The following is a 26063-nucleotide window of genomic DNA, read 5'->3' as shown; positions in this document are numbered from 1 at the left end:
ATCAGTTGTGAATATAATTGGCGTTTCTTTAATGAAAACTTTAAAATTCTTTGTTTTGTACTTATTTTAAAACAGTTTGTTAATAAAAGTATTAAAATATGAACAGAAGTAATATTTACCTAAGTGAAATTACTGTAGACAGTGGAACATAATGGTTGAAAGCATGAGCTCTCAAATCAGGACAATTTAGATTCCACTTCCTACTCCATTTCATAGTGAAGATGCTATTAAAATGTGGTGGTTACTTAGCTACATTACTCCTCATTTTCCAAATGTGAAAAACGGGAATAATAAGTACCTGCTTTGGGGAAAAGATGTAAGAATAATTGAATAATGTATAGACATGGGTAACTGTCATTCCTATCAACTTTCATCATCATCAATCATCCCTAAAACAGGTAGCCATGAATTGATCAACAGGTTTGTTCCAAAAATTCACTTGTGCATTGTTTGAAAGTTGAACCATCTTTTCCCCCCATAGAATAACATAATAAATATAGACTAGAGCTAATTGAAAGAATACTATCAGCTCATTAGTGATACCCTATAAATTTGTTATGAGTTAAATAGGCTCTCTGGAAAAACCAGAGCTAGACTATTTGAAACAATTATAATAAAGGATGGTACTAATCCTATTGTATAAAACATGAGTCAGCAAACTTTCTCTGTAAAGGCCCAGATAGTAAATATTTTAGGATCTGTGGTCCATATGGTCTCTGTCACACCACTCAACTCTGCTGTTGTTGTGTGAATGCAGCCATAGATTATAAATAAATGAATAATTGTGGCTTTGTTCCAGTAAAACTTTATGGACACTGAAATTTGAATTTCATATAATTTTCAGGTGCCACAAAATATTATTCACTCTTTTATTTTATTTTTTCAATCATTTCAAAATGCAAAAGGCATTCTCTGCTCGCAGGCTACACAAAAAACAAGTGGTGGGCTGGATTTGGCCTATAGCCATAGTTTGTCCACCTCTGGCATGAAACATGATTTTGTCTCTTCTGAACTTTTTCCTTAAAATATTTTATTCCAGTCACCTTTGTCAGTCTTTCATCTCTAAGAGATGTAAAAGGTTCTAAAAATTGGAATTGATTGTTTTCACAAAAAGTCCAAAGACTCATGGACAAGGCCAGAGTGTGGATAACTTGGAACTTAGAAGTCCAGGTACAAGATAGCATGACAACCTAACAATATTCTGCTTTGGTGCAAGCCAGTTAGCACTTCAAGCCCAGACTTCTCATGTTGAAAGCAGGGGAAATAATCTCATATTTAACAGCCTTGCTGTAAGGAACAAATGAAATACTATTTCTTTTTTGTGTGTGTGGTATGCAGGCCTCTCACTGCTGTGACCTCTCCCGTTGCGGAGCACAGGCTCCGAATGCGCAGGCTCAGTGGCCATGGCTCACAGGCCCAGCTGCTCCGTGGCATGTGGGATCTTCCCGGACCGGGGCACGAACCCGTGTCCCCTGCATCGGCAGGTGAACTCTCAACCACTGCGCTACCAGGACAGCCCTGAAATACTATTTTAAATGATCATAAATTAGAAAACACTGTGCTATTGCACAATTCAAGAATTTTGAGATATGAGTACCTCACTATATGATGCTTTTCAGTATCTGTACTCTGGGTCTCTGTATTAGTTTGGTAGGGCTACCGGAACAAAATACCACAGACTGCATGGCTTAAACAACAGAAATTTATTTTTTCACAGTTATGGGGGCCCAGAAGTGCAAAATCAAGGTGTGGCACTTTTAGTTTTTCCTAAGGTTTCTCTCCTTGGCTTGCAGGCTCTGCCTTCGCACCACGTCTTCACATGGCCTTTCCTTTGCAAGCTAGCATAGCTGGTATTTCTTCCTCTTCTAATAAGGGCACCAGCGTTGTTGGATTAGGGCCCCACCTTTGTGACCTTATTTAACCTTGATTACCCCCTTAAAGACCCTATCTCCAAATACAGTCACATTGAGGATTAGGGCTTCAACAAATGAATTTTAAGGTGACACAATTCAGCCCAGTCCATAACAGTTCAACTTAATGAGTAAATGGTCCATAAATCAAGGTAGGTAGCCAAGCCAAATCCCCTTAGACATAAGACAGAGTCTAACATAGAGGATAGGCAGTGTTACTATAAGGATATACTTTATAATAGCTTATTTAGTCTCAAAGTGCAATATCTGCATTATTTCTATCTGAGATAAATTTAAATAGAATTATATTACATTGAATTTTTACTTTTGTTGTTTTTTTTCTGTCTTTTTTTTTTTGGATTTTGTATAGGAAAATAGAATGCCAAGGAGTAAAATTAATTTGCTTTATAGAGATTGATTTTTGACCTGTGAGTAAGGTTAAAACAGAAAAAGCTTTTAACTCTAGGAATAACGAGTAGTGCTTCGGGACTTTTGGCTGTGTTTATGCAGGAAACTTTTGCCAAGGTACACAATATTGTTTTGCCTAATGCCCTCTACTCTTTATTACTTTCCTTTGCTGAAGATTAGATTATTTATTTCCTGAATGTTTGTTTGCTATCTATCATGTAGACCTTTTTGTTTGTCTTTAGTTGATTAAGAAATGTGTCAGATTCTAGTCATGTCATTGCTTTTGGTGGAGTAAAACAGATTGCTCTGGGAATCATCAACCTTGAGGGAATTTACATAGTGCTATTTTGATATTCCACAAAAACTCAAAAATCCTAATTGTTCTCTCTCACTACTTCTGTAAATTAGTCTTCAGATATTTCAGAAGGTTTTTGGTTTTCATAAACAGCTACATCCAACGTTAATTTAATGCATATGTATTTGCTTTCTAACAAGGAATGGAAGAAGATAATGTAGTCCTGAAAATCTACAAGTCCTACAAAAAACATAGACTGACAGGTGTTTAATGGATGCACATTTATGATCAAGCCCCGTTGACAACCATTACTTGAAGAGTCAGTTAGATAGTTAATTTCTAAATTCTCTTAAGCCAAAAAGTGGCAGTTGAGTTAATTTTGTCAATAATATGTAGATTCATGTTATGGGATGTAGTTTGCTAAGAACCTAGTGAAGGCCATAGAAGTAATTTTAATTGAGTTTTTACAACCATTTGATAACACTGTTTTGATCACTGTCGTTAGGGCAGCATTCCAACAGTGGCCATAAAATCTGTGACTAATCCACTGAGTCACCCAGTCCCTGTCATATATTGTTTAATGGCCCGTGTTACTGGGAATTATTACAGCTTTCTAGTGATAATTTTTAAAGAGAGAAACTTTGTGTACACAAAAGATGAATAGAAGTTTAAAACTTATGTTTGTAAAGACACTTAATAAAACATCTCACTTAGTATATAATGGAGTTTACTCACTTATTTATAATGACTGTTCAGCCTCTTAAATCATATACATATAAATATATAGTTATGTGTATATATATGTATGATACTGATGAATGTTCTAACTTTCCTTGCTTAATGTTTGCAGGGCACTTACAGATGCTAGAATAATCTCTAATGTTTTTGCTCAATCTGCTCTGGAGATGGATGAAATAAATAGTTTAAACTAATTAATGTAACACCAGCTGTTACAAGTGCTTGGCAGACGTCTGTGTGTTTTGATGGGCAGGGAGCGGCTGTTGTACTTGACTTTATTTTCGTACAATGTTGATCACAGTGTAAGCTGGAATAAATGACAAGCCAAAAGAAGAAACAGAGGATGAATTCCATGTAATGCAAAATAAATACCATCTTCTTCTTCTTCTCTAAAAATATATAATTTTTAAAGCTAATGAATGGAGAAACTGTTGTGCTGGAATTCACCAAGTCCTAAAGCCTTTGATAGCTTTTAGGTTAAACACGCCCGGTAATTCTAAGCTGCAAACAAAAAGCTGCTAAAATACAGGTATGTGAACTTGGACACTGTCCTTGGTTTTCCAAAGGACCTATCTGAGTTGCAGGTATGTAGTGACAGCTAATCGTTTGAGACCCTCTTTCTGCTAATTAAATGCCTTTAGAAAAAAATAAGAAAGATTGTAGTCATCTGGAACAAGTTGTGAAATTATTTTAATTATATTATTTTAGCAAGTGGAAAGGAGGTATTGGGTTTTATTGCTTGGTGATAATGAATGTTACTGTTTTTAAGTTTCTGTGGAGTACTCGAGTATCCTTCTTAGATATCCGATTCCCTTGTTGAAAAAAAAATAAAAATAAAAGGAATTCACAGCCCAAACCCTAAGCGGGAATTGTTCATTGGAATGGTATCCTTGTGAGGAGAGTTTTGTTTGTGAACTTACAATGGAGAAAAATACTTCTGCCCATATGCTTATAATTTCCATAAGACTTTAGAAGTATAAATAGCCTCCTAACTTTTAAAGTTGGAGGGCAGAATCATTGTGCTCTGGCAGAGAAACAGTGGTTGTTATCTCAGTGTGTGCCAGCATTAAAATAACAATGTCATTGTACAGATTGTTACCCTGTGAATTTGTCTAGTAAGTTGTAACAACGTGTGCTGGGCAGATGGCAAGTGTGCTCCTGAAAACAACTGATGGATGGGATATGATGTCATCAATGAGATGACAAGGTTCACAAGGTACTTGACCTCCAAGAATAAGTCCTAACTGGTTAGAATTCTAAATGGTGAACTTTGGTGACACTAGCTAAATGGGAAATATGTGTAATTTGTATTTCTTTATAGTGGTGTTTACCCCCTTCACTGAACTCCGCATAATGGGATTTTGTCCCTGAAGACTCAGAGATATTGTTGGAGGGTTGCACCCTGTAACCTTACGAGGATTTCAAATACAAAATCCACACATCTAAACTTTAACAAAATCACAGTGAATGTTATTTATGAAGTCAGGTTCAGAGCTTTCCCTTTTTTATATGTATATATGCAGAAAGAACTTAGTTAAGACATCCCATTAATTTTAACATGTTATCACAAAACAGCAAAGTGCTGACTCCGTGGAAATATTCAGTGCATAAAATTAAACTTTTATATTTTCATTAAAATATGTTTCTATATATACAAGCTTAAAATAAGCTCTCGTCAGAGATCCTGATGTTGTCTTTATACTTTAATTATGACTTTACTTGAACTTACAGATGACATACCTAAACACATTAACACTTGTATTTCAATATTATCTTTTTAAAATTTCAAATGACTTCACAATCTATTTCATATCACCTGTGTGATATGACCTCGGAATTTACATTGGCCTGGCAAATGTTTTCTGGACAGAGATCATAACAAGTATGATTACAGATAGGGGGACTCAGAGGAAATATGGGCAAAACATGCTAATAGGGTATGTGTATTGTGTGAAATAGAAGAAAAAAGACCCAACTGTTGATAATTGTTTTGCGGAAAGAAGGTTGACTGATCAAAAGACCTGGCCCAGAAGAAAATACTGTAGTTGTATTGAAGAAAGGACCAAGCAGCAAAGCACAAACTTCCATTTGTAAACATTCTCACATCAGAGTTTATTCATAAACTGGCAAAAATTCTAAGGTCTAACAAAAGTAAATTGCCATAAGTGTGGTGGGCTACGTTGTTTTTGTTTTTGTTCATTTTGAATAACTGAGCTCAGGTTATTAACAGTGAAGATGTTTTAACAAATGAGATAAGTACTTTATTATTGAAGGAGATGAAAGAAATATACACATATCACTGTGACTATCATAAAGGCTATGCGTGTTTTTGTGGCAGATTCTGGAAGACTTGTTAAGTGCTTGGAACAGTAATTTGATTATGAACTATATTATCATGCACATATATATATATATATTATATATATATATATATATATATATATATATATATATATATATATATATATATATATCAATACTATCAGTGTTAAAGAGGAAACATAAAGATAATATCTATAGCTCGAAATTTAATGAAGTTATAAAAATAGTAATTTTATCAACTGAATGAATTTACAGTAAGATAAATCACCCCATGACGTTCATTTGTTTGGTAACTTTATATGAATTTGTAGTGGCAGTAGAAGATGAAGAAATGTAGTATTTAAATGTACTCCATATTTTTGATATAAATTCTAACTGTAAATAGAGTGCTGAGGGTTTCTTAATTACTTTAAGTTGACAGCAAAGTTTAGCTTATAGTCGCAAATGTTATAACAATGAATTAATTTTAGAGCAATTACTATGGTAATATAGATTATAATTTAGATTCAGTCTTATCTCTGGATATATCAAAGCCTATATGTTTAAACCAGTTCTAAACTTTATAAGTTTATACTATTATGTGTTAATATTGCCTAGTTGATTAGCATAATTAAACATACTCTGTCAATGTATATCAAGTGATCAAAAGAGCTTATGAAATTATTTGATAAGTTATTCAAATGGATTTGCTATTTTTAATATAAATGAAATAACAGAACCCATATCTCATACCACATTGACACTCAGTATTGATTATATGGCTAAACCATTTTCAAGGGCCGACTTTACTTAATCTGATCTTTTTTTCTGTCTGAGGAAGATAAAATATTAATACAAGGTAAATGAGTGCTCACTGAACTTGCCATATGGCCTCTGTGGAGGCCAGAGGGGCCTGGGCAGCCTATGGACTTGCCATATGGGCCTAGAGGGAAAAGGTAAGTATTACACAGAGAACAAATCTACCATATGGACTGGGTGGAGCACTTGAGACTCTAAATACTTCCTTATACTGGAGCATTTTCACAAAAGAATAAAAAACACATAAATAATACATTATACAAAAACCCTTGAAAATGGATCAATTGTTTAGATTTAATATGATGCTTTCAAGCAATGTCCAGAGCATATAAATAATCATGGTTTACTTTGAAATGGCAAAGAGGATCATCAATCATTTACCCCTGACATTTTTACATTGCATTTAACATCTGTTCCATAATAGCATGGTACAGTAATACACTTAACATCATATTATACACTGAACCTAAACAAATAAATATAGCACTAAATTAGAGTTTCTGAAAGTTTACCTTGCTTCTATGGATATTTTTGCAAATACTGAATTATCTACCCCTTCCATCATTTGAATTTTTTGTTATTATACAAGCAGGTGAAATTAAACAAATGGCAAAAACAATTTTCTTGGTACAATCAAACCTCATTAATTTAGCTTCTGCTAATATGGAATTTATGATAATTCAGCTTGGGCTTGATAAAGTTTACCTTTGTACTAGATATGAAGAAAAGATTTGCTCAGCCAATTATTAGTATAAACAAGATAACAATGAACATGTTTAACCCACTTAAAAGAGCATAGTTTTAAAGGATTTTAGGACATTAATTGAATGCAAATATATACTGCTAATAACAAATGAGTCTAATTTAGTCTTTGAAACAGGTCTTGTAGTACCTGTACTTGTTAGCAGATGGTTCCAATTACTGTATATACTTCCAAAGTCTGTGCATATTTCTTTGTAGTGTTCTATTTCTTATACTTTTTTTGAATTTAGCCATTTCCACTAATCATTTTCTCACTTTATTTTGCAAAGCATCTATGTCTCTGTTTTTTTGTGTGTGTGTTTTTAACATGTAAATCCTTAAAAAAAGATTACTTTTCTAGCTTTTCTTTAAAGGCATAATGCTTCTTCTGTGGGTTCCTATAATTGGGTTTTTATAATTGAAACAACAAAAGGCTTATAAGAATCAATTCAGAAACACAACTGTTTGGCAAATGTGGATACATCTGAAATTATATTTCAAGTTGTTCTTTGCAATTCTTTATGGCCAATTTACATATGAAAACACTTATTCATACAGGATTTTTATAAGTTCAGGATCTGGTCTCATTGGATTGAGTTTATTCATACTTTGAAATCCAAGAAAAGTTTGTCAGAGAACAAAATTATCCAAATCTTTGGACTTTATTTGTCTATTAGACCGAATATTTATATTTCCTGTCAACTTCAGTGGTGTTTACACAGTCCTCATATTTGCCATTTGATTTTTCCCTCTCTGTTTTGGAATTTTTCTTTTCTCCTGTGTTAGTTTTCCTCCTGATTCTCTAGAGGGAGATCAGAGCTTCTTCCTCTATGCCATTACTTTTCTCCTTTGACTTAATGGATGCTCATTAATTCATGTTCTAAACCAAATGGAAAATCATAGGATTCTAAATTCAAAAAATTTGTAAGTATGAGGAATATGATGCACAGAAAGCTAGGCAGTAGTCAGGATGCCAAAGCAGACAGGTGGCAATAATTTCTTGCAGGTGGTAGATAGCAAGTGAAAACCTGTAAGCAATAGGCATTAGTGGCATTCTGAAAAACAAAGGTGCACATGTATTGGGGAACACTTGACCATAGGGAATTGGTTTCTGTTTTGGATTTCCAAAACCAAAAATGATAAGATAGGAAATGTAAGAACCATAAGCCAAGGGAAACTGAAATATTGAGTGTGGAACCAAAGCACAGGTTCTGGCATGGGATTGGCCCCAATTATAATATTAAGAAAAAACCCTGTAGGAATACAAGGCAGGAATACAATTACTAGAAACAGTACTGAGGGCCACAGAAGATCAGTAAAGACAAATTCATGCTGAGTTTTTATTTGTTTAATCTCTTAGCTTGATATGTCTTATATTAGTCCTTCTGCTGATACTAATGATTGCCTTCAATGATTACTGACATTTGAATCTCTGGTTTGGAGCTAAATGGCATGTGCATGGAGGCAAAGGAAGGAAGAGAAGGTAATTATTACAATTCTAGATTTGGGTCTATAAGGAGCCAACAAGTTTTCTTCCTTTTTATTTTTTGGCCTTGTTTTTTGTTTCTCAAACTTTATTTAGAAAGCAAGTAGAAATTCTCGGCTCAAAGTCTTTGGTAAGTAAAACAAATGTTTATCTCAACAGGAGTGTCATCAAGCCCTTATATTCCCTCCACCCTATACCTTGCTACATCCTGGAGTCTTCTTTCCGATTTTCTCAGTTTGGTTAATGTCACTACTTTTTCCTGGCTCTCAAGAACACAAACTAAAACTTTCTATTTGACTTTGACTTCTTTCTTATTACACAGTTTAGTCACCAATTCCTATGAAAGTCTTGCCAACATCTCTAGGATTGGAATGCCTGTTGATAACAAGGACTTAAGTAGGAGTTTTCTAAATGGGCTGCCACCACTATACTCATATTTCTTCCATATTCTCATTTTCTCATTGCCCACTCATGATTTTCTAGAATTCTCATTGGAGCAAGGATTAGGACTGGTAATGGGCCTCTCTCATTGTTCCCTGTTACTATCAGTATTATTCCTACAAGGACTTCGTGGGATATAGAACCAGGTAAGGTATGCAGTAGGAAAAAAGCCTAAGTGATGAAATGGCATAAAATGTGATTTCAGATTCTAGCTGTGTCCTTACTATGTAACTTTAGGAAAATTACTTCATCTCCGTAAGATTCAGTTTCTTTTATGGTGAAAAAAGGATAATACTATGCAAGATTTTTTTGTGTGAGAATCACATAAAATAATGCATTCAAAGGTCTAGTGTATAGATAAAATAAAAGCATTTTACTACAACATTGCCTATAATAGCAAATATTTTGGAACTAACTGAATGATGCAATGGAAGAATGAATAAATAAAATAGAGTGTAGTTGTAAAATCTAATTCCATACAGCACCTCAAATGAATAAATATATCTATATGGACCAATTTAGATAAGTCTGAAAAACATAATTAAAGTTGGAAAAAGATATTAATAGTATGGTGTTATTTATGTAGGATTAGCCCAAAAGTGTGTTAAAGGTTACTCGTGGTCTCACACAAATAGGAATATATCCAGATCTATATTTCTATATATTATTTATAGCTATATAAACTAAAATGAAACACTACAAACTCATCATTTTAGTTGACTCTCAGAAGAAAGTGAATGGAATGGGACTGAGATTAATAAGATGATAGAAGGAGCAGCTGTGGAATTGGGCAATTAAGTGGTCGGTTTTTGAACATGTGAATTTCAAGATGCCTATTAGATATCCCATGGGAAGATGTGAGTCCGGAGATGAGGGCAGATCAGGCAAAAGGTCTGAGTTAAAAATATAAATTTTGGGGCCATCAGCATATAGATGGTATTTAAAGGCATGGGTCTGAATGAGATCATGAGGAATGAGTATAGCAAAGGAAAAAGGTCAGAAGGTACAATGTAATGTTTTGAGCTTGAAAAGATTAGATGAAAAGGAAAAGGAATAAAGAGACTAAGAAGCTGCTATTGAGGTTCTGTGAGAAGAAGAGAGAATGGTGTCCCGGAAACCAAGTGAAGAAAGGGTTTCAAGAATGAAGGAATGATCAACCCATCAAGGGCTGCTGATAAGTCAAGTACAGGGAGGTCTGAGAATTGACTGTTGGTTATGGCAATATGGGCAACACAGCTAATTTTGATAAAAGTCACTTTATTAGGAAGGTAGGAATAAAAAACTGGCTAGAGTGGGCTCAAGATTAAATCTTGGGGACAAGGTGAGATTATGGAGTTTAGCCAACTCTTGAAAAGGGATATGAAAACTGGGACAGTAATTGGAGGGAAGGATGGTATCAAGGGAGATTTTCTTTTTTAGATTAGGTGGGTTATATTACAAAATGGCTATATACAGCTAGAAGTATTCAATAAAGGGGGAGAAAGTCTATTCAGAGAGGGCACAATTGTCCCTAATTATTTAGTAAAACTGAGACAGATAAGAGAATGACTTACGTGATATTATCATTATTATTATTATTTTTGAAATGCTAGAATCCAGATTGAAATGCTTAGAGAAAACGTAAGCCAACCTTCCCCCCTAAATTTGAAAGTCCACGTTCAAGATGGAGATAAACTCAAATTACAGCCAAGTAATCAAGTAACAATATAATTTTTAGCACATTCTATCTTTAAGTCTATATGGCACTCAACTAAAACAATACAAAGAAGTAAAAGTTATTCTTTTGTTTTCATTATCTTTCTAAGAGAAAATGAAAATAGTGATAGTAAACAGCATGAGAGCTCAAGATAGATGAAGCCCAAGATGAAGAAGAGACGGGAAGAAAAGTCTTGGCTATTCTAAATGAATGCAGGCCACATGAATGATGTTTTAAAATGTTTGGATTAAATTTACAACAGAATTTTCTGGCCCACAGACAAGAGAGCTGATCGATGCATAAACAAGCTAATGCAGTTATGATTCTTTTGCAAAATGGATAGAAGCTTATTTCACATACGGTGTAAGAAGAACCTTGATAGTGACCCTGAGGATTCTAAACTCATCTTTAAAAGAATTTCTTAGAAAACAGGACGGTAATCACTAGGACTGGCATGGGCTCTCCAGGAAAACATTCTTTCAATTTAACCTCATTTCTTTGACTGTCAGGGAAATGTGGGAATAAGATGAAGAGATTTCAGTAAATATATAGATAAAGGTTTTTTTTTGATGTTTAATTGTTAATAATTAATAAATGATAGAGGAAAATATATTAACACTTGAAGGACCAAATCTAAAGTAGAGGGAGATTCTAAAGCCTTGATATAAATTTTGAGACAATAAATTATCTTTTAAAAACAATTATTTCAAAAAGAAAAAAAAATTATTTCTCCTCCCCATATACTAAGATTTCAGCCATGCCTTAAGGCTTGTATCCTGATTATCCTTTATTCTGAACTGGATTTCTCCTCTTCCAGGAAGTCCAAGAATGAACTAAATGTCCTTACTTGCTGCAATATTCCTCTCTTCTCAGCTTTGTTAGAGTGCATATACTGTATTATATTGAATTTGTTATTCATCCATAAATATTTCTAGAAAGACTAACTTCTAATTGGGCTGATTTGTCAAATGAACCATTTGGCAAAATAAAATATATTCATATTTCAGGGTTACTTTGGTTTCCCAAAAACTCTCTGATGAAATTTAGCTGTTGTGAAAATAATTTTGTTTGTGAAGGAAATATCTCCCTTTAAAGTATCATGGTTTTTTGAAGCTGTTGTTATCCTAGACACTGTATTCAAATCTCTGTGGAGAATTTGTCTGCTATACACTAAAAGTTAGGGAATAGATTTTTAGAATACATCATAAGAGAAACAATGAGGACATTATATTTGATGATTCCCAACCAAAAGGAAGAATATAAGTTCTTCCTATAACTGCTAATCTGGGCCAAGGTAGGTAGGGGATGTATCAGAATCTTAAGAGTTACGTGTGAGTTTTGAAAATTCATATAAATATAACATTTGAACTTATCTTTATCATGATAGTTCTTCAAATATAAAGATAGTTATGATAGTAGATATATGATAATTTTTCTAATATAAAATGACATTAAAGGACAGTGAGCATTTTTTCATGTTTATCAAGAGTGTAGGAGTAAAACCTGCACGTTTGGTTTGCTTGTTCAAATGTGAAGCACTTTCTAATAAGGCTGAAGATTTTAATTGTTCCCAAATTTTCCATCAGTATTGTCATTTATGAAACTGTGTTTCAATACATATGCTACTTATAATTTCAATACATATGCTACATATGTTAATCTTAAAGTATATGGGACAGAAAGTGTTAGTAACATAGACAATAGCAGTAAAACTTCCAGTTTCTAACTGGATTCCTTATTCTTGTGAAATCTTACTATAGAGGAAAGAAGAATAAGAAATGACGGATAATTTGTTATGTCAAATAAACTTATTACTTAATTGCCTAAAGCCTTTGGTGAGAGTTTTTAAAGTAAATTAATAATCTAAACATAGAATAGTTATTGACTAACTAAATATATCAATAGAAGAGTTCTACACACCTGAATACCTGTGTGTATCTGGGTACTTATATAGCTATGTGCATATGTATATATAGTCATTTATATGCATATATACATACATATAATATACTTTTCTTTGAATTTCCTTCAAAAACATTAGCTCTTATAGGGTTATTTTATCAATAGTAATAGAATTTATCTAAATCTTTCTTAACGTGCTGTTAAGAGGATTCTTTAACCAATATATATGCTCCAAATTTGAAAATTCTGAGTAAAACAAAATGCACAAAAATAGCCTGAAAGATTAATTTATTTCATTTTGAAATATTTTGAAACATTTTTTTATTTACTATACACATATATATTGAGAGTCTAGTAAGTGTAAGGCACTGCTCAAGGTAGAGGGGACACAGTATCATCGACACAGAGAGGAATTTTGTCCTTAAGCAGCTTGCATTTTAATTAGAGGAGAGAAACCATAAATAAATATACAAGAAAATATAGGGTAGCAATAATGCCAGCTTGATTTGAATTGAACAAAACATGTCAGAGGAATGAATAGTAGCATGGTAGGATAAAATAGTTCTACATTCTCATGAGATGTATGTGATTAGAAAGAATGTGCCTTTTCTGCAAGATGATCAGCCACAGACAATCTGCTCCCAAACACCATGGACCACAACCTTGTGTCCAGAGCTCTTGCAATTCTGGCCCCCTTACTTCTCTGATGTCTACACTAGCCACTCTCCTCACACTAGGTGGGTCTTGGCTACACCACCCTTCCTCAGTTACCATAACACATGTTCTCTTTCTGGCTAAGATTCTTCTAACTTGAATGCATACAGTCTTCATGATTTGAAAAAAAGAATCCTCAAAGTGAATCTGAGGCATCCATGCAATTAGACATATAGGATATAAAGTAGAATATAACAGGAAATACTTTGATAGGAAACCATTGCTTGATGGTTTTTTTCAATTTGAATTTTTAAAGTAATTTTCACTTTTCAAGCAGGTTTTCCAATTAAATTAAAAACAGGTAATAAAGGAAAACATGCAAGACATCTCATTTCTGTATCCAACTTTTGACCTTTACTTGAGTCAACAGCTGTTTTTCTCTTAAATATAACACATTAAAAAGCTAGGAACAACAATTTTATAATTCTGACAATGTCATCTTTTTTCTCTGCTACAAAGAACAAGTGGTTATAAATTGGAAATCAGGTTTTTCAAACTTACTATAATAAAGGTCCAGGAATTTGCATTATGCTTTTATGCTCGGAGAGTTGCAAAATAGCAGCTGTGCTGTTCAAGAATCCCCTTCTCGCAAGGGAAGAATGCTGACAATGATATAAACATACACTCTTAACTTTTTATATTTCCCTAAATCCTAAAAATTAGTGCTCTCCTTTGCATTTTTATATGACTATGTTAGAAAGCAGTTACTTTTAAAAGAAGAAGTCATAAAATCTCAATAGGTAAAAGGGATATAAAGGTCACTTAGTTTAACGTCCTATCAATTTCCAGGGAATAGTTTCTATAATATTCCTGACAGGATGCTTCTTAACTTTGCATGGACACTCTGTCATGACGAATTTACTATTGTCCAAAGCAGCCAACAGCACTTTTAGGTACGTGAATCACATCTTACTGTTTTCTACCCATGCTTACTAGTCCCTTTTCTGTGCAGGGTAGCTACAAATATATTAATTTTTTTAATTGGAATTTGGAACTTTAAATATAAATAATTTTTATATGCTAGGTTCACATTTCTCAAAAGACAATCCAAACTGAAAGCATTTTTTATTGTATACCTTTTCATTTGTTCAGATCCAACTAATTTAAAATGTAACCTCAGTGGAAATGCGTCTTTATTAATATAAGAAAAAAGGACAACAAATTAACTAGTTTCGGAAATAAATTGCATCAGATAGTCAACCAGTCAATACTGAAAATGTATAACATGCCAGGCATTGAGGTTACACAGATAAACAAGATGGACAGAATTCCTTCTTTCTCCTTGTTTTCATGTTAATCACACCTAAGGAAACAAACCTGTAAAGAAGTATGTTTGATTATAATTGTCAATGAATTTGATCACCTGAAATAATCTTGGTAAGATAGTAATTAGTTTTTATGAATGGGAGGGGAAAAATGAATTGGTTCAAGCCAGTGAAACTGAAGGTCTAGATAGAGCTTGTAAGTATCATCTCAGGAGACTTTGTACGTTCACGTGCCATGCTCTGGGTTTCAGAATGGTTCAGCATGGGAGGTGAGAGTGAAGGGACCTATTAGAACACACCTGTGGCATGGAAGGAGTTCTTGTGCTTAGTAAATTAACAGAAATTAATTTATCTAGATCAGCATGCTGATGTCTAGCTTAGGGCAGTGTCCCAGTAGCTTGGTGCATGGTATCTTATCAGAGCAGAGTGTTCACCAAGAACTATGGAAGTTCCCGGTACGAGGATGGAGTGACACTGATGGAGTCAGGAGAGGGGTGGGTCTGATAGAGAAAGAATGATTTAGAAATCTAGATAAAGTTCTTGTGGTGGAAAGTGAGGCAGTATCATGGCTAGGGTCGCATGATGACAAAATTCAGGAGAAGCTAAATTGGAACAAGTGCAGAAGACAATTTGGGACAATAGCCAAGGACTGATTGTAGTTGATCAATGGGTAAGGCATGGCACCTGCTCCTTCTGAAGTAAATCTCTTGGACAATAGTTTTATTTGTTTGTTTGAAGAATTTTTAAGCATGCCTTGATTTTCTTTTTACCTCATGAAATGCATGTGTCAATTTAAAAGTGATACTTTCATGGTTAAATATTTCTCACAAGGAGAGTATAGACCCTGTTTTTTTTGTTTTTTGGGTTTTTTCACGTTACGCGGGCCTCTCACCGTTGTGGCCTCTCCTGTTGCGGAGCACAGGCTCCGGACGCGCAGGCTCAGCGGCCATGGCTCACGGGCCCAGCCGCTCAACGACAAGTGGGATCTTCCCGGACCGGGGCACGAACCCGCGTCCCCTGCATCGGCAGGCGGACTCTCAACCACTGCGCCACCAGGGAAGCCCTAGACCTTGTTTGTATGGTGGCATTGGGAAAAGGTTTGGAGTGAAATTTACAGAAATTTACCTTGGTGGGCTACTTAAAGTTAAGGTTAGTGTTAAAGGTCTGTTATACTCATGATTGGAGTTCTCTGCTCCCATATATGGAGAATCTGGAATTTCAGTTCTAAGATATCTTTGCTTCAAAAATGAATAATCATAAATGTGACAGTGGAAATTGTCAATTTGGGGGAATCTTGGCTGCCTAGGATGACCATTAGGTGGATTTCCAGGGAATAAGTCCAACCTTGCTTAAAAATGAGTGAAATAGAAAATCTCTAAGTTTTCTTTCTACTCTGAGATAAAATAACTGTAGAATTATTTTCTTTTTTGGAGTGTATGTTACTTGTACATATCTGAACACACATATCAAATACCTTTTTAAAATTCTGATAAATATCTTACATTTTACTCCTTGGATGTTTAATGAACATAGGCTCTAGAGCAAGACTACTTGGGTTCAAACCCGGCCCCTCTCCTTACTAGCCCAGTTATCTTGGCAAGTTAATTAACTCATTTTTACCTCTATCTACTCAAGTGTAAAATGAGGATAACACTAGTAACAATCTAACAACTATTGTGAGGATTAAATGAGCGAATGCATGCAGAGTGCTTAGAACAGTGCTTTGCACGCATAGGAAGCACTCAGTATATGCTAGTTATTTTGATGATACTGATGATGATCGTCATCATACCAATACCTCTGACTTTTTGAAAGAAGAATGAGTTAATAGAATCTTTCCTGACTGACATTACTTTTATGTTAAAAACTTTTTATTATAGAAAATCTCAAACGTGCATAAAATTAGGAAAGGATAATGAAACCCCCATATACCTACCCATCATTCAGCTTTTTTTTTTTTTTTTGGTCTGGATTATGGGTTTTTTTTTTTCGTTTGTTTTTACATCTTTATTGGAGTATAATTGCTTTAATATGGTGTGTTAGTTTCTGCTTTATAACAAAGTGAATCAGTTATACATATATCATTCAGCTTTAACAGTGATAACCTCAAGCCCAGTCTTGCTTCATAAATTCTCCCACCCAACTCCTCCTTTCTCCCAGAGAGTTCTGAAGCCAGTCCCAAACATATTTAATCAGTTGTTGTTTCTTTATTTATTTCCAGTGTGTATCTCTTAAAGATAGGGACCCTTTCCCCTAAATCATAATCATGTTATCATTATCATTCCTAAAATCGCTTAATATTTATTAAATATCCTGCCAGGTTTCACATTTCACAAACTGTCATATGTGTACATGTGTTTGTGGGTATGCATATCCTTGGAGTCAAAATGTTCTTTTTTCCCTGTATGTCCTCTAAATAAAATCCTTTTTTTGTGGGGGGGAGAAGTCTTTATTGATTAAAAAATAAAGTGAGAGTTTTTAGGATCAATCACTTTTGAACTTGTTTTGTCTGAAAAATGAAGTATGTGTACCAAACCATTTCCAAAGATATCTCACACTTTCGTAACATCATGGTAATTTTAGTCCATGTGCAAATCAGGGTTTAAGGAATCCACAATGTCAGAACTATTTAATATTTCAGGGGAATAATTTGGGAATTTTGTTCTGTTGTATTCACTTAGCAATAAGATTCATTATGGGTTAGGAGACTCATAAATGAAATAGAACTGTGCAGAAGTGACAAGAGAGAACAGAATATCAAGCCATGGCACACTATGAGGGTGCCCAGTGTTTCTCATCATTTTCTCTTTACTTCTCAAGGAATATTAATTTTGAAAAGGCCTTGGATTTATGTGACAAATTCTCTCCCCACCCCCTGAAAATTCTCAAAGCACATTTCAGAAACTCATTTTTGGCAGATGAAAATTTAAGTAAATTGGCCAAGGTCACTGCACAATAAGGGCAGAGTTATCAAGGCAATGCAGTTTCCTGCTTTTTCCACCATCCATGAAATTAGAGTAACTCCACCCCTTAAAATGAAAGGGTCTACTTTTTTTTCTTTCTGAAATTATAAACCATGATTTGGAAATGTTTTTTTACCATTAACTCAGACTCTCAAAAGTGGTCTTTTAAGGCTATGAAATGTTTGTGTGTGCATTATTTCAGCTACTACAACTGCATATATTACAACCTACACAACTTGCTTTAAAAGAAGAGTGCAGTTTTTGTTTGAGCTGAACCATCAGATTTTCTTTTCATCAGGTACGACATGATGAAGAAGCTATCTGTAGGAACAAAACTAGTTCAGTTTCTATGGGCAAGCACAAGCTATAAAGTAGATTATTAAAGTACACAGAAATAGAAAGTTAGATCAGAAGTGATATTTTACTGTGAGGTTTTCTTTCGGCCTTATAAAATGAGAAAGAACTAACCTTGTTCTATTTCTGAGTCCTGAAAAAAGCCTCCTAGCAGGCATATCACCTTTAATTAGGTTTCTGCTTTTGGGAAGCATTCTACCGGCCCCCTTTCATTTATTTTTAATGATGTTATCACTAACAGGCAAACAGTCCCTTAATAAAACAAAAACAGTTTCTATATAAAGCCTGGTGTACACGTCCTGAGTCAGTCATCTAAAAACAAATGTTATGATTGTTTCCGTTGTGCTCTTAGAACGTTTAATGGCCCTACTGTGCAGATATGCAAAACATCAACCTAGGAAATATAACCGTGTCTGTTATGCAGCTTTCAATAAATGCTTTCCCATATTCACTTGCAGTATCAGCAGTGAAGTTAAACCTACAGGGTCATGGAAAAGACAGAAAGGTCAATTAAGTGGGTTTTTTCGGCATAAGCTGCACCAGCTCCTTCATAATCACTTACAGCTTAAGACTTTAAGAGACAAGCAGGGGTGAAAGCCACCCAAACTGTTTAAAAGTTAAATCGGTGTGTGTGTGTGTGTGTGTGTGTGTGTGTGTTTAATGTATGGCACCATTGTATTTTGCCAAGAAATTCCATTTTGTAGGAGGAAAAAAAATCTATGCACAGATACCTGAGTATTTTAGTTTCATCTTCTCAATTGCCAAAGGACAATTTTGCTGTCAAGGCCAAGTTTGGAAATTAAAATTAATGTATAGCTTGATTTAGTGTTTCCTCCATACATAGATTTTGAAACACAAATGCAGAATAGACAGAAATTAAAGACTCTCTTTTGAGAATAATGGTAAAAAATATACACTTTCCCCTTAAATATACAAAGTTTCTTTAGGACACTTAGTATCCCTGTTTTCCTTGAACTGTTATCCCTGTGTGGTTTCCTCATACAACCCTTTCACCTTCCCTGTTTAAATATCTCCCAGTATTCAATGCCCATTTCGAATGCACCTTGCCATGAAAATTTTATTTTTCTTCACTCTGCTGTCAACTTGCATCAGCTAAATATAATCTCTTCTTTTTCTAAATAACCACTGGGTGTCATTTGAATCAGTCTTTGGCACATAACTTTATTGGGATTATAATTGCATGTATTTTTTTATCTTCTTCCTAGAGCTTCCTCCTAACCCAAGGTAATGCCTATGAAATTGCCTTGTAAGCAAGCAATAGAGTGGTTTCCCAGTAGAAAGTATTTTTAGTTTTATTCTCCTGGGTGTAGTAAGCAGAGTCTATATCCTTTTCATTTCAGCTTCTGCCTCATCTCATCTCATTCACATATTCTTTCAACAGATATCAATCAGTTCTTACCATATGTTAGGGAGCTGCAATACATGTTCTATTTCTTCCTTTAAGGAGTGGTCCCGAACTTTTGTCAACTTCTCAACAGTAAACAACCCATGATAGTTGCATATGTGTGTAATAAATACTTTATGCCTTAAATTAGGCAGAACTGTGAGCTTGGTGTATTTCTTAACACACCTCCATCATCCTGCCAAACATGCACTTACAATGATCTCCTTTGAGTATTAAATCTTCTCGTTTGTTTACCCAAACTTGAAATCCAGAGTTCTAATACTGTTTCCAGTATATCCAAGCAATTAAGTGTTTTTATGCTTTTCAGTCTATTTCTCCAAAATCTGTACTATTTTCTTTTTGTGTAAGACAATTTACCCATTTTCTTTAGGACCTGCTACCTGAAGAAAGATCAGTAAACTAGTTCATCCTCTTTGGCCCTTTCTCAAGTTATTTCTATCATAGTCAATTTTAACTGTTCACTGAAGTAACTCAGGTTTAGTTTATATACGGCAACTGTAATATTATACAGTAGTAATTTTATTATCAACATGATATTTCATCATCACAAGGCTCATTAGAGAGAAATAATATAGAAACCACACGCTTATGGCTCATGGTACAATATTAGGATTCCCTCCATGGCACATTGAAGCCAAGTTTACAATAGGAAATTTCTAATAAATTTAGTTATTTCTTAATTATTAATACTTTATATTTGTTAGCATTTTATATTTCACAAAGCACTTTCATATACATAATCTAATTGGATTTGAACTATAGTCCTTTCAGTCTGTGGTCATCGTTTTAATAAATAGACCAAATGAGTCTCATAGAACATAACAGATGGATTCTTTGCTCAATTATTTCCTAATACTTGATAGAACCAGGACTTAAACTCACACCTTCTGAATCTAGCCTGGGTTATTTCTCATTTTACTGTAACTGTATCACATTATGGTAACGATTTTATGTAAAAAAAAATGGAGTAATTTTAAATCCAGAATTTGGAAAGTGGGCTTAAAATTTAAAATATGACATAGGACTTATTTTGTGATATTCCTGGATATTTTACAAGAATTGGAATAGATACATGAAAGTTTGTGACCAGTTTTTGATTTAATATTACATTGTGGCATCAGAATTATTACTTCCTATTGTCAAATTAAATCCAGAGAGCCTCGAGTAGGAACGAACCATGCTTGGGGTGTGACTGAGCTCAATTTAAATGACTGTGTTTTATGTTTGAATGTAAGTTTCAAAATTTTTTAAACACCAATACTTAATTTTTTAAATTATTCATGCCTCTACTCCAGTTGAACAATGTGGCTGATGAGTGTCCAAAAACACCAGTAAACTTAACTTTATATACAATTGTGATGGGAATTTATCAAAATGACCAAGAAAAAATTTTGTTTCTATAAATAACTATTCACTTCTCTATAGACAGTACCATATTCTCCAGAATTTTTGTCAACATTTTTTTTTACTTTACCAGTGTAGAAATATAACAGTTTCATGCAAACTTTCAGATCACTTGTAAACATTAAATATGGAAATTTTTCCATTTTAATACTGCTGCTATCCACTTCACGTTAATATGAATAAATGTGAATTCCCTTGGAATGTATGGTTTTCTAAAAGTGAGTATTTTTCTACTTGGACCTTATGATCTAATAAAAGATATCAGAGACAAAGATACACACACACACACACACACACACACACAAACTTGAAAGCAAATATATAATTCAAACCCAAAGGGATTAGTTATGAAAATAACAACTGAGTTAGATTTTGTTAACAGGAAAGAAAACATTTTAAAAGTAGAGGCTCATTACTTTTTCAAACAACATTGTTCCTTAGGATATCCTGCTAAATTGTTATGTGTGATAAGATTGGATGGAAAAAAGCCTGTTTTACAGCGGCATCAATCTTAGTGATAGTCATTTATTGATAAGTGACTTAAAATAAGAGTAGAATCATGAGATGAAATGATGAGAAGAATGAAATATCATTTTTTCATACTTTAATGATTTTGGAGTTTTAAAATATTTTCTCTTTATATTTTACTTTCTCTTTATATTGTCCTTTATGTTCTAATTGATGTTAATTGATTATGTGTTATAATTGTCATAATTATATTTGTTATAATTATTAAGATGTTAATCAGTAGCTTTTTCTGGTCAAAAGATGAAATCATTTGTTAGTTTATAATATGTGCTGTTCTGTTTTCCTTTAGAAAATCACTGTAGTTCCCTAGAACTAAATTAAAATACAAGAATATTTTAAAGTTAATAACCACTCTTTCTTAGGACTTTAAAAATAACAAAAACTCTTTAGAGAACTGTCATAACTACTGACCCCTATGGATGTGGAGTACTTAAAAAGATTATGCCCTAGTTAATGCAGCTTTCAAAAGTGCTTATTTTATCCCTAGGAAGATGTACCCATCATTGCATCAGTTCTTAGTGTTGTTAGTGACTGTCTTATAAATTTCTCAAATTTTATCAGAATTTATCAAATTGTCTAACTTGATAAAATGAAGCAAGATAATTTGACTCCTTATAAAACAGAGTTTGTAAACCTAAGTATAATCAATAGCTTTCTCTGAAATTTCATGTTTGTGTGACTCATTCTTTTTCAGATGTTAACTAGATATCCATAACTCTCTGAAATCTGTAATTAAGATATTGAAATTCAGACTCCAAATTGATGCATTATCACCCCCCAATCAATATAAGTGAAATTTCCACTTAACTAATTTTTATGATTTCTTATAAGGAGTAATAGAGAATGTGTAATTTTAGATTTGAGTGATACTAGAGTTTGTCTCATTCAACCTGCTAGTTTTTTAAAATTGAGGAAATTGAAGCCTGAAGAAGTTGTCCCATGTCCAAAGTAGCTGTTACTAACTGAACACTGAATTAGTTTCATTATACATCCTAATGTATTCAGAAAGTTGTATGCACAGTTTTAGTTATCTATAGCTGTGGAACAAATTGCACCAAAACTTAGTGGTTTAAACCATCATACATTTAAAATCTCATGATTTCTGTGAATCAAGAATCTGGGTACAACTTAGCTGGATACCTCTGGTTTAAGGTCTCAAGGGTTTGCAGTTATGCCGTCAGCGGGGCTGCAGCCTCATCTAAAGGATTGACTGGGCAAGGAGAATCTACTTTCAAGCCAACTCATGTGGTTTTTGGCAGCCCTATGTCTCTTGTCCTGTGTCCCTGTGCAGGGCTGTCTCATGACATTACAGCTGGTTCCTCCATGGCAGGAAATATAAGGAAAGGGAGAGAGAGAGAGAGATGGAAACAGACTTTCTACAACTGAATCCTGGAGGTGACATCCCATCACATTTGCTTTATTCTGTTTGTTAGGTCTAACTCAGACTAAGGGAAAGGTTCTGTACGGGATATGAATAACAGCAGGGAGGAATCATCAGAGGCCATCCTGTAGGCTACTATATACCTGCCACCTGCTCAGAGAAAATACTTCCCAAGTACTTGTCAAGTAAATTAAAATACTTATTTATTAATTGTCTTTATAGTAAAACATCTCAGGTAATGGAATTGGAATATGGACTCTTGGTGGAACAATAGTATTCTATGTATGTTATTCTTTCTGATTTTATACTGTGATTATGAAAAATTATGCCCTTGTACTTATGAAATATGCAGTGAAGTCTTAAAGATTAAAGAGGGAAGATGGTTCAGACATACATACACATGCACAGAGCAAGAGACGGACAGAGACAGAGAAATGATTAAAGACCAAATATGGCAAAATATAAACAATTGCTGGATTTGAGGAAGGTGTTAACTTCATTCCCAAGGGCTGGTTTAATAAATTACCACAATAAAACAATAGAAATTCATTTTAAATTACCACAATAAAACAATAGAAATTTATTTTCTCACAGTTCTGGAGACCAGGGTTCTAAAATCAAGGTATCAGCATGATGAGCTCCCTCCAAGAGGCTAAAAAGGAGAATCTGTTCTTTACCTCTTCTAGCTTCTGGTGGTTGTCAACATTCCTTGACTATGGCCCCAAAATTCCAATCTTTGTCTCCATCTCCACTTTGCCTCCTCCTCTTCTCTGTGGCCCTCTTCTGTCTCTCAAACTTCCCTCTGCCTTTCTCTTATAAGGGCACTTGTCATTGGATTTAGGGCCTATCCTACATCAGGATGATCTCATCTCAAGATCCTTAACTTAATCACACCTGTAAAAACCCTCTTTCCAAATAAGCTTGAATTACTGGGATCCAGGGATTGGGCATGGACTTATAGTGGGGGCCGGAGGGCTACCATTCAATACACTACAGAAGTATTTAAGGATTCTTTGCTTAATTCTTGCAATATCTCCATAAGTTTAAAATTATTTAAAAGCATACTATCAAAGAACAAAAAACAGAGATTACATTGTCAAATGCCATAATAATTCAAAGAGAATAGCATCTGACAAGCTAACTTTCTTTTAAAGATAAGACTTTAAAAAATGTACAGATATATCAAGCTGCAATAGGTGTTTTGTGAATTTGTGCTTCATCATCATGCATTGTTTGAAGTCAGTGGAGGTTATGTGCTGTCAAAACACTCTTCCACGTTGTCTGGCTTCTCAAACTTTTGCTTTAATCTTCTTAAAACATTTAGGATATCAAAGGTCATTTTTATTTCAAAAGGAATAACTGTGTTCCCAATTTTACTATCTTTGTAGGAAGGCTGAGACTTTCTATGATGTTAATTGACACAAGATGACAATTTTTTCTCAGACAGTAGGGTCTTGAAGCCCAAAGGAATATTTTTGTTTTGTTCGATCTTTGATTAATTTATTTGTCTTCTTTTCAAATATGTTTATTGATCTTAAGAATCACTCTTTTTTCATTTCTTTACAGCTGTCATTGTGCCCTAAATTTGATTGAGTGAAAGTGGCTTAATGCAGTATCTCAACCATATAAAATGATAAATAAATGAATCTAACCACATAATACCATACTACATGATCTTCTGTTCACACTTACCTGAAACCGTAAGGACCAAGATGAGCACTCCACTGAAGCAACTGCAGAAAAAAAAAAAATGACATTCACACACACACCCCACATATACCTACACATAAACAAGGAACAATTTTAATCCTACATTGGGAAAAAGTTGGAGTAGCTAACAGAATAATGATGGAAGACAAAATGTTTTACTAACTATAAGAATTAACTACTTTACAATTGGAATCTGTCACTAGGGTCTAGATGAGCTCTTAAGACTTGCAAATTGTATTTTTTTAACATCACTTCTCCAGTTTCTAGTACATTGTTTAAGTAAATATTGGTAATATTAAGTAAATACATATATAAATGTATATATCATAAGTGATTAATGGATTAACTCACAAAATAGCCAAACGTAGTCAAGCATAAATGTATTGAAGTTAAGTCAAATAGTCATGGTAACTTATAGTCATGGAACTTATAATCAAATGTGTGTGTGTGTGTGTGTATACATACATTTGATGCTTTTTGCTCGGACAACCTTTAAGAATTGTGGAGTCATAGACTCTAATGCTGAAAGCAAACTCAGGTGGTCGTCTGGTTCTATGCCTTTCTTCAAGAGACAAGCAATTATTATCCCCATGATCTATTAAGCCACATTTTCTTTAGTATGTGACAGCTGAGGTGATGCTGATCAAAAAATATAGCTCTTTATTCTTAAACAATTTCACATGCACATAGATGTTTAACAAGCGCCTTTGCAGAGCTATTATGAGAAAACACTAGCAGCCTTGGTCTGGAAGAGTAATTTACGACAGCTAGGTAAATGGTGTCCAAGATCACCTTGATCATATTAGCCACATAGTAGTCCTACCCCTGAACTGCGGGCTTTCTTTAACCCTGGTGACAAGAGTGATTAAAAAAGAAAAAAAAAAAAAGAACACAATGAGTCCTACACAGGCTGCTAACTCTGTTTCTTCTTCTAGTACCTGCTGCCTCAGATCATCTGTCAGTAAGTTAACAGAGGAGGGAGTGGAAGGAGAAACTGCTAAGGAATGAGTGAGTGTGTATGAGAGCAGTGTAGTTAACAGAAGGCCTGTGTCCGTCACTCCCCTCCCCAACCTTTCTTCCCTTTTGGTTCATTAACTAGAAATGTGGAAAGGTGAGGGAGATGAATTTAACTTGTCCTGACATTAGTCAGAGACAGAGAAGTGCGGCGACTTCCAGAATATTTCTGCCCCAGAGAGAGGGAATTGGAAAAGGTGTTGTGTGGTTAGGTGTTGTAATGAAAAATAAAGAAATGATTCAGGAGAACAGTGGAATCAAATTATAAGCATAAAGGCAAGTGTGCTGAAGTTTTTAGCCACTTGCAAAATTAAGAGATATTATCAGGACTGTGCAAATTTATTGCTCTGATTAATTTTCCTGGTGTGAAATATGAAAATATTTACAAAATTGAGAATCCTGTCCTGAATAAAATTTTCTCTGTGATATAATAAAGTAAACCATAACAAGTATCTATTTTAAAATGTTTAAATAATAAAGAACTGAATAAGAAGATTTCACCGTGAGAGTAAAAAGAATTTGTATCTGGGCATTACTCTAAGTTGCTTACAATGTTGGAGAATGTTC

General features: G+C 34.1%; 1 protein-coding gene across 5 annotated transcripts in view; it reads left to right on the top strand.

Annotated features, from left to right (window-relative positions):
• The window catches only part of DACH1 (dachshund family transcription factor 1), a gene marked incomplete at both ends in the record, with an annotated part of 411700 nt that overhangs the window by 334167 nt on the left and 51470 nt on the right, over window positions 1-26063 (top strand). The window lies entirely within an intron of this gene.

This window comes from Mesoplodon bidens, assembly GCF_964165515.1.
Source record: "Mesoplodon bidens genome assembly, chromosome: 17".
NCBI classification, from domain to species: domain Eukaryota; kingdom Metazoa; phylum Chordata; class Mammalia; order Artiodactyla; family Ziphiidae; genus Mesoplodon; species Mesoplodon bidens.
The sequence above is the reverse complement of the archived record's forward strand: the minus strand, read 5'-3'. Positions and strand labels throughout refer to the sequence as shown.